Source organism: Sorex araneus, chromosome 11 (genome assembly GCF_027595985.1).
Source record: "Sorex araneus isolate mSorAra2 chromosome 11, mSorAra2.pri, whole genome shotgun sequence".
NCBI lineage: Eukaryota > Metazoa > Chordata > Mammalia > Eulipotyphla > Soricidae > Sorex > Sorex araneus.
In genome coordinates, this window is record NC_073312.1 from 18896417 (window position 1) to 18907342 (window position 10926).

A 10926-nucleotide genomic window follows, 5' to 3' on the forward strand; every position below is an offset into this window, starting at 1 on the left:
CTTTGCAGATATAAAGCACTAGAGATTCTTTGGGGAACATCAAAGATGCATTCTAATTCCTTTATTATGATTTAAGCTAGGATTTAAAAATCGGCTTGTAATTTTCTTCTAGTGAGCTTTTCCGTGCATTCGAAAATAGCCATACTGATCCCACAGATTTTATTGGTATTATTAAAACCATACATACAGTGAAGAACCTTACACAAATGTTCTCCAGAGTTCCTTCTCAGAAAATACATCATTACACTGCAACTTATTTATCCTCAGCATAGTCAGCTACATTCTGACATAGAAATGATGTATATATACATCTGTATGTATATATACATATGTACATAAAGTATGTATATATGTATATATGCGTGTGTGTATATATATATATATATATATGCTTTACTATGTACTGTTCGGACTGGAGTGATAGTGCAGCAGGTAGGGCGTTTGTCTGGCTTGAGGCCAACCTGGGTTCGATTCCACCGTCCCTCTCAGAGAGCCAACAAACTACCAAGAGTATCCCGCCCACACGGCAGAGCCTGGCAAGCTACCAGTGGCGTATTCAATATGCCAAAAACAGCAACAGCAAGTCTCACAATGGAGATGTTTCTGGTGCCCACTTGAGCAAATTGATGAGCAATGGGATGACAGTGATGATGTTAGTGATGTACTGTTCAGCGTTAATTTTTCAACTATCACTTCAGCAACATATTTAGTTTTCTTTCTGTGATTCTAACCATATGTTCTTAACCTTTTGATATTACTTTACATATGTCTTGGTGTTTTGGGATCTCTCCTCATGCCATTTTTCTTCTATTCTTTCTCCCTTTCTCTACTTTAACTTACCTTGCTTTTACAAAAATTAGTTTGATAATTAATATCCATAATTTTTAAATTATTGATATTTTATTCTCTCATTCCAGTCAACTGACAAACCAGCTAAAGACATTTTTTCCTCATACTGTAGTTTTCATTTGTAGCAATTCATAGTCTTTATATTAATAATCTCTGCTGAAATCTCTTGTATAATCTTTACATATTGCTCATATTACATTATAGTATTTATCATATTTAACATAGCTATTCAAATCCTCGAGGTAATTCTAAATTCTCTGTTACTATGTGACTCTACTCCTGATAAATATTTTTTTTCTTGATAGTGCATTTGTTCTTGCCTTTCACATTTTTTCATATGCTATCAAAATCAGGCATTTTGTATGGGATGGTAAAGACAGATAAATATTGACCTCACACCTAGGAATGGGCACAAGCTTTTTGCTAAAGTTTAGTCATGGATTAGTAATGTACTTTGTACCATTAACAAGTCTATAGTTTTGATAAATTGGTGAACTAACAGTTAGATTGTAAAGTACTCTACAACTGTGAGTGAACTTCAATTCTTTTTTTCTTCCCAAATACTGTTAAGGTCAAAAGAAATTTAAAGGTTTAGCATGGTACAGAAGCAGTTCCTGTGAAAATCAAGCATATTATGGATAATCCTGAGGGATTCAACTACCCAAGTGCAGTTTGTTTGGATGATTTTTTTTATACAGATGGCATCAATCTTCCCAGAGCAGTTTTCTCCTATAGAAAACTGAATAACCTCCAAAGTGAAAAAAGTTCTATTGTCCAGTAGTCTGCTTGTGTGGTCAAATTCCAGCCCCTTGTTTAGAGGAGCAGAAGTGATTTCAGGGGAATTTAGAGAGCACATTTTTTTTTCTTTTGGGGTCACACCCGGAGATGCACAGGGGTCACCCCTGGCTCTGCACGCAGGAATTAGTCCTGGGAGTGCTTGGGGGACCATATGGGATGCTGGGAATCGAACCCGGGGTGGCCGTGTGCAAGGCAAACACCCTCCCCACTGTGCTATTGCTCCAGCCCCCAAGAGAGCACATTTCTACTCAACACCAGACTAAAATTAGAGTTTTGAAGAAGAGATAAAAGTCAAGATAAAAATCTAAGTCTTGAAGAACATCAAGGAGAATTTTGAAGGCACCACCTAACTGCTCAAATTGGCCCACAATTTTGTCATCTTTCAAAATCAAAACTTTTTTAACCTTTAAAAAAATAGAAACAAAGCAAAAACAATTTCACTGTGTTAAGCTTTTTTGTTGCTATAGTTACGATCGGTGTATTACATTCTCTATAACCCTATGACTCTAACCTTTACTTAAAAAGAGATCTTATTTCCACAGGTTTTGTTTTCATTTGAGGCTCCCAAGATGTGCTGCAGAGGTCTGAGGGGTGGGGGTGCTTCACAATGATTCACAGCTACCCAGTACATTTGGCTGGATGTTAGACCAAATCAAATGGTTCTGCTCTGGCCTTGTGATGGCCAGGAATTTCCCAGGCTTTCCAGTACTATATCTCTGTTCTGATTTTGTGATTTTATTTTTTCATGAATACTCATGTACTCATGTACTCACTTCCTCAACATCATGTTTGGTTTGGGCATTTATCACCAGCATATGCTTCTTTCTTTCTTTCTTTCTTTCTTTCTTTCTTTCTTTCTTTCTTTCTTTCTTTCTTTCTTTCTTTCTTTCTTTCTTTCTTTCTTTCTTTCTTTCTTTCTTTCTTTCTTTCTTTCTTTCTTTCTTTCTTTCTCTCTCTCTTTCTTTCTTTCTTTCTTATCTTCCTTTCTTTCCTTCTTTCCCTCTTTCTCGCCTTCTTTCCCTCTCTTTCTTTCTTTCTTTCTTTCTTTCTTTCTTTCTTTCTTTCTTTCTTTCTTTCTTTCTTTCTTTCTTTCTTTCTTTCTTTCTTTCTCCCTCTTTCCCTCTCTCTCTTTCCTTCTTTCTCTCTCTTTCTCTCTTTCTCTCTCTGTTTCTCTCTTTCTCTCTCTCTTTCCTTCTTTCTTTCTTCTTTCTCTCTCTCTTTCTTTCTTTCCTTCTTTCTTTCTTCTCTTTCTTTCCTTCTTTCTTTCTTTCTTTCTTTCTTTCTTTCTTTCTTTCTTTCTTTCTTTCTTTCTTTCTTTCTTTCTTTCTTTCTTTCTTTATTTCTTTCTTTCTTTCTTTCTTTATTTCTTTTTGCTTTCTGGGTTACACCCAGCGATGCTCAGGGGTTACTCTTGGCTCTGCATTCAGGAATTATTCCTGGCAGTGCTCAGGGGACTGTATGGAGTGCCACAGATTAAACAAGTAGGCTGCGTGTAAGGCAAATGCCCTACCTGCTGTACTGTCACTATGGTCCCTGAATATGCTTCTTTCCTGGCAGCAAGGAGCAGTCCCACACACATTCCTGTCTCTCCAATACAGAACCTCTTGATTTTATATTCCCTCCCGTCCGTACCATGGGCCTTCAGCAGTGCCTTAAACAGATAGTTTCTTTCATTTTACAAAAGAAAATATTCAAAGAAATTAAGGTTTTTCATCTTGATTGGAAAGAGAGGGGGGAATAATCCTCTTCATGGACCTCTGACACACTCTCACAAAGCTGTCTTGTGATGAACACTTTTTTCAAAATTTTCCAGCATTTTTTGTGAGTAGTCAGTGTATATCACAAGAAAAGTCATTATATTCATAAGGTTGTAGAGTTCATTCACTTCTATGGCTCAGACACTTGCCATTCTATCAGTTGTCCATCATCAACATAAAGCAGTTTAATCAGTGATCATTTCAGAGTTGTGTGTTTTGTATCCAGGATACCTGTCCCCAAAGAGAGCTAGGGTTCACATTCTTCTCTCCTCACTGGCACTTGTTTCTGTCTCAAATTGGAGATCAGGGGTTGCTTTGAAAACGCAGGTGTCTTGTCTTTATTTTTTTGTGGACTTACTGGTTGTTGATACTACAAAATTTCAGAGATATAGCTTTACCTACACTCAATACCAAAGTTTTAGAGACAATAAAACTATTACCCCCTTCCTTCCTTCCTCATTTCTTTTCCCCACCCTTGTTCCCTCTGCTAAACACTATATTTTGTACTGAGTATAAAATTTAAGTTTTTTAAGTTTTTTTACTGTAATTAAATATGTTATCATTGTAATATTATATATACTCCCATGAAAGTGAAAAACATCCATCCAGCAATTTTTTAAACATAATTACCTTTAATTCCATTCATTTGGCCTCCAAAATATGACTTTATCTTTTCTTCTGATGTAGTTGTTCTTCATTGAGAAAATATATATATATATACATATATACGTATATGTAACATAGTCATATTTTATTGAGTGTGTATATATAGAGAGATATACTTTGAAATATATGTGTATGTCACATCAACTACAAATACTAGCTAGTTCATATGCACATCTGTTTATGGAAGTTTTTACTAGTTTTTCAAAATCTTTCAGATTTTCTGACATATTTGAAAAATACATAAAATTTCATTTTATTTAGGCTATTTTTTCTTGTAAAAATAACCAGGTGTTCTTTCCAGCTCTAATCATATTAGTTGATTTGGCAGTATTAAACACATTAAATTTCTACAACACATAGTGATTTCTACAACACATTGGGCAGAGGCAAGATGGTGTCAACACCACCCGAACCCCTCACAGTCTCCCAAACCCAGCTCACCATCTCGCCTTAGACAGCACACGGCTCAGCACTCCAGGCATGGAACTCTACGCGTGATCCCTGCTGCAACTCTAGGCATGATTCCTGATAGACATTGCCAGCTGTTTTGTAAGATTCAGACAAAATGGCGTTGGCAGAGCACGGAGAAACCGCAGCAGCAGCCATGGCATCATCACCTGCCCTGGCCCGCCCAAGTCGCAGCGCCATGGACATAGAGCCATGGCATCAGTGCGCACAGTGGCTCATCCACTGTGGGGTACTGTCAGCCAACCACTGGGACTCAGCGCAGATGTTGACCTGGCACAGACCCTCCATGATAGGGTCCTGCTTTGCCAGCTGCTTAACAACCTCCAAGCGCATTCCACCAACCTCAAGGAGATCAATCTGAGGCCGCAGATGTCCCAGGTACTTCCCAGAGATGCAGGCAGGTGCGTGTTTGTCAGTGTGCAGATCTTTACAACATGCCAGTCAACCAGAAACATGGTTGGTAGGCTGGGAACACCTGTAAAGGCAATTAGAGGCTGCCCACAAAAGCCTCAGTCCCTCTCAGAGAGCCTGGCAAACTACTGTGAGTATAATGCCCGCATGGCAGAGTCTGGCAAGCTACCCATGGCATACCCGATATGCCAAAAACAGTAATAACGACAATCCTCATTCCTCTGAACCTGAAAGAGTCCCCAGTATGTCACTGGGCTACACTAGCATATAACAGAGATGGATGGAGATGTTACTGGCACCCACTCGAGCAAATCGATGAACAATGGGATGACAGTAATACAGTGATAGTGATAAAATAGTTTATAGCAAGTTGGTTATTAGTATGAAGTTCGACATTCGTTACCATATCAATTATTTGATCAAGGACAAAATTGTGACTAATTCCACAATCTTAAACTTCATAAAATAGTTTTTGCGGTCTACAAACGGTATTATTACATGAGATACCAAGAAGCTTCTCCCTACCAGAAAAAAAAAAGAACACATCTTGTGTATTTCAACTGTGAATATTCAGTTTATAGTTAAACATATAGAATGATGTACAACAAAATGGGATTACAATAACATAAAAACAAAAAAAAACTATCTTTTTAAGATAGTTAAAAAGCATTAGTTGGGGAAATCAATAGACAAAGATAAAATCCAAGTGATTTTATCTTAGATAAAATGATTAAATTGAAGGCTTGCAGAGATGAAACTAAGATCATTGAAATGGAACGAGGCCACTTTGCTCCTGGTATCATAAGAGCTTGAAGAAGGACTTTATAAAAATGAATTGAGACTTCTATAGAGTAAGCATTTTTCAAACTGATTATGAAATTGTTCCTATAAATATGGATTTATCTTTTGAATAAAAGTTAAGAATGAGGCTGATTTTAAAAAGACTGAAACACATTGAGTCAAGGAGTACGTGCTGTTTATTAATGGTTAAATTTCTTTGTTGGGATTATACTGATAGGGTTAACAGATAAAAGAGGACATCATTTTATGCCCCAGTCTTTGGAAAATAAAAGAACCACATCTTTTTATCCCTCCAGTCTTTGGCACCTCACTTCTAGTGGCAGTACCTAAAAGGAAGCCTTCTAATGAGGGGAACATGTCTAGTTTCTAATATGAAAGAAGTGGCTTTGGAATAGCTAAATATATATAAACCATGTTTTGTGAAATAAAGGCAAATATGGAAAATGGGTTTTATAGGAATAAAAATTTAAAAAAGGTAAATATTCAAAAACAGAGTCAAAATTCTAAAAGGTATTCTACAAATTGTCAGGCAGAAATTCTGGACTTCCCCTCAACCTCCTGTGTCTACAAATAATTACATTGCTAATTGACACATAACCCAGAGCAATCAGGAGGAAGAGCCACAAAAACAATTTAGAATTAAAAATAAGGGCTTATTAAAATTAGCCTTGTTATGCAGGAAAATCCTGCCAGAAAGTCTAGAGATTGATTGCATTGCTAAAACTCTACTGTACTGGTACATTTCTTGATTGTTGAGTGACTTCAGGAATCTTAAAAGCAAAGGGTGGGGGTGTTAAATGGATAATACAGGGTCCTTGCTTTACATGCTGTAGCCTAGAGTTAGAGCCCAATTTTTCTGGAATTATTCCCGAGTGCAGAGTTAGAATCTAGCCCTTAACAGAGCAAGATGTGTCCCTCAAACAAAAACAAAGAGAAGGAATAAAAGGTAGAGAAAAACAACTCTCAATACACATTGTAGACTATTTCAAGAGTAATGAATAGATTCTTAATAAAAAATATATCTAGAAAGAGCAATGTGGTCAAACTAATAATAAAGACCAGATTTCCAGATTTAAAACCTGCATGAGTAATGGTACTCAATCCTATGTTTGCTGCTTTTGTAAATTTAGAAAAAATGGTATGATTTGACAAAATATGTCTAATATGTTTCTGTTAGACACTGCTGAAGACAGAGCCTAAATTTTGGCTTTGCAACATTGCTATTTTTCATGAGATATCAATTTATTTAAGCTTCTTTTGACTTATTTTGGAATTGAAATCAAACTGTTTAGAGTCGATGTCAGCTTTCTTTATTTTGAGCTAGTACTTGGTTAGATCACAACTGTTTTCACCCAACATTCCCTAGTCACACTTGATTTGTCAGTTCTTGTGATGGTCAATTTTTACATTTTGGGATATAATTTGGAACGAAAGTGTGCAAATAACTTTTCTGTACTAATAAATTTCAGTTGTTTACTATGGTTACTCATTTCTGCTGAAACAGGACCCTATTTCACAGCTTCACAAGGAAGCTCATATGCACTGAACATCTTCAGTCAATCATATACTGCTTTGAGAAATTCAAAGTTGACACAAAGAAAACATAAAAAAATTGGAGACTTTGGCATTTCATAATATATAATAAGTTTAATTATAAAGGTATGTTCAGAGTTTGGTGGGAACACACTGAATAAGAATGGATATGAAAGTGAAATTCTAGACAAAATGTGTCCTCAAACATAAAGGATCTCAATTTGGAAATGTTAGTAGGATTTTAAAAAAAATAGAGTAGAAATAGTAGTCCCAATATTTAATACTTGTGAGTGCTTATATGTGATACTCTATTTGCCACACTCATGCATTTGCTTGTATTGCAATATTTAATACCCCCATAAATCCTATGAAGGGTATGTAATTACAATTTTTATTTCATGGACATGGGAAAAGTAGTTCACTGAAGCTTACTCAAATCTCAACATTCAGAATTCTGATACCTAATCTTAAAACATGTGCTCTCAAGTATGATGAGTCTTTTCTTCTATCCCACAATGGAAAAAAGAGCTCAGGAAGCAAATAGATGCACCTTGATAATAGGACACTCAGCAGAAACACACACCAAAATACAAAAGATGTTGCATCCTGTAAAAGCAGAAAGGAACCTGGTCAAAGAATTTTGAATGCCATAAAAGTCTGTATTTATATATTTTCTTTGAATTAGGCACTGCGACTTATAAAGATGTCCATAGTAGAGTTTCAGTCATATAATGCTCCAACACAAATCCCATTACCAGTGTCAATTTTTTTCAACCAGTGTCCCAAGGTGTCCCTTCTATTCCACCTCACCAGTCAACCTCCTTAAAAATATATATTTTTTAATTTAATTATTGTTGTTTGGGCTAAAAGCTTATAGAAGTATCAGCTCTGAGATTTAGATACAGACATCTCTACAACTCCAATACGTGCACAGGCCTTCCCCTTTGACCCTGATATTTGCTTCCTGCCTCTTCTGACTTTCCGCTTCCTCTTATCTCCTTTTAGGTCTTCCCATCTTGCAATCTAGGGCCAAGTTTATGTCCACCTTTGATATCATCCATTCCCTTGTCATGTTATTCTATATATCACAGACAAGTGAGCACATGAAGCTTTGTTTCTTTGTTTGGGGGCCACACCACATGATACTCAGGGCTTACTTCTTGACACTCATGGATCACTCCTGGCGGGGTCTAAGGAGATCATAAGTGATGCTGAATATTGAACCAGGCTGGCCACTTGCAAGAAAAGCATCCTAGCTGCTATACTACTACTTTGGTTCCATAAAGTTTTTTTTAAATGTAGTATTTTTTTTTTTTCAGTTGAAACGATAGCACAGCAGATAGGGCGGTTGCCTGGCATGCAGCCAACTCAGGTTTGATTCCTCTTCTCCTCTCGAAGAGCCTGGCATGCTACCCATGGTGCATTCAATATGCCTCAAGCAGTAGGGGCTGTAGTGATAGCACAGCGGGTAAGGCGCTTACCTTGCACGCGGCCGACCCGGGTTCGATTCCCAGCATCCCATATGGTCTCCTGAGCACTGCCAGGAGTAATTCCTGAGTGCAGAGCCAGGAGTGACCCCTGAGCATTGCTGGGTGTGACGCAAAAAGCAAAAAAATAAAAAAAAAAACAAAATAAAATGAAGCAGTAACAGCAAGTCTAATAATGGAGACATTACTGGTGCCCACTCGAGCAAATTGATGAGGAATGGGATGACAGTGACAGTGATTAATTTTTTTGGAAAAAAATTGTTTTAGTTAAAAGCAATTAGATGCCATTTGAATTATGACAAAAGGATGATATGATAAGATTTTCATTGTATTACTTATACTTGAAGAGTAATGGAAAATTGAATTAGAGATAGTAAGATCCAAGGTAGAGAGACAGTCCAAAAGTTAATAAATAAATCCAGGTAAAAAAAATAAAGATAATTTGAAATATGAACTTCTATTTGGAACAGAAAAGAAGCATTGCTATATGGAGGAAATGCAACTTATTTTTGTCCTGTCAAGCAGGGATTCTAGGTCATCTGTAAAAAAGTATTGGGCTTGGGGGCTACCAGAGGAAAACCCCAACGGCTCTCCCTGTCAGTCACCGCTGGGGGTCTGGGCCAAGGGGCAGATGGAGGAGGAAATGAGGGCCAAGACGGTTGATTGATCAGTTGACATTTATTCCATTCTTATCCCCTTTCACTCCTGTCTCTCTCTCTCTCTGCTTCTCTCCCAGCTCTCCATCTCTCCCCCCACCCACTCTTACAGCCTAGTTAAATCCCCAAGCATGAGGGGGTTGGGGCTTATACATAGGTGTGGTCACAATCTATAGGGTCATAGTTCTCAGGGGATGCTGCTTCTAGGACAGTTTCTCTTTCAGCAGGACGACCCACCCAAGGGCGAATCCCATGAATGTGTTTCTCCTCTCCTTGTCCAGCAAACATATAAGCATTCATAATATTAATCATTTTGTATGGACACAGTAAGAGATGCATTAAGCTTATAGAATTGCTCTCCTGGGGCCATCTCAATCTCAGACTACAGTGCTCAGGCCAGATTAGTCTTTCCTATTCCTATTCCTAGCAGGGTCCTAGACTCATTGTTACTTTTGTCAAGATCTCAACTTATAAAGAATTAGGCACTTTGGCCAGGCCTATCTCGATGCCAGGGTAGCACATAACTCACCGCTTGCCCTGGGTCCGTCCAATCTCTTGTCAGGACCCTGTTTTTGGAGTGTTAGGAACTGAGGGCAACTGAGGCTTAAGTCGAGAAAGCATATACCCAGGAATGAATAATATTCGAAGCCAATTAAATCCCAAGTTACAAAGCATAATATTGTCTTCTTGTGTCTATACAAAAGGGACATTGCTTTAAAGTAAACTATTCAAAAGACCTAAGGAGAGGAGAAAGGCAATATTAACTTTCAATATAAGTTCAGTGTCCTAGAAATATCTGACCTTACAAATTAACAGAGTCTGATTAGGGGGAAAGCTGATTAACTGTTTGGGGACGAGAGCACAGAGAAGTGGTTACAGCTAAGCAAAGGAATGGGAGTGAATCGGGAGCACCTTGATGGGTGTGACCAGGATTAACCTAAGCTCCATGTGGCAAGGGGGAAAAGGACAAAGCAATGTCATCCTACAGTTATCCATGCAGAAATATTTGCAATAATATTTAGGTTTCTTATTCAATGATACGGCCCAAGATGTTTTAAAATGCTTGTTTGGAAAATTGCCTTGGCATAAAGATAGATTTCAATCATTACATGAATATTTGGGTAGCATGTCATAAATATTAATTTATTATGACTTAAAGCCTAGGGTTGTAGTTCAGAATATTTAATAATCTATAGTCTGCATCTTTCAATGTAATGATGATGCACTATTTTTTAAGCAAAAGAGTTTTTTTTTCTTTTTTGAAAGCAAAACAGGTGTTTGTTTTTTTGATACATTTTCTTTGTTAAACATTTTAATATTCCACTTCTTGCATGTGTGTGAATTCCTTTTAAACTGTCATCTTGAGGATGGCCCCTCGACCCACCCTTCTGCGACCCAGCCTGCTCCTCAGCCCTGAGCACCCCAGTCTTCCATCCCCTCCGGACTACTGGCCGAGTGGCCGGCACACCACCCCCAACTCCTGGCTGCCCTCAACAATAG

At 37.7% G+C, this 10926-nt stretch overlaps 1 pseudogene; it reads right to left on the reverse strand.

The window, feature by feature from the left end:
* LOC129399352 (translation machinery-associated protein 7-like) overlaps positions 1-4718 on the reverse strand; it is a 167749-nt pseudogene extending 163031 nt beyond the window's left edge.
* Positions 4719-10926: the final 6208 nt, after the last annotated feature.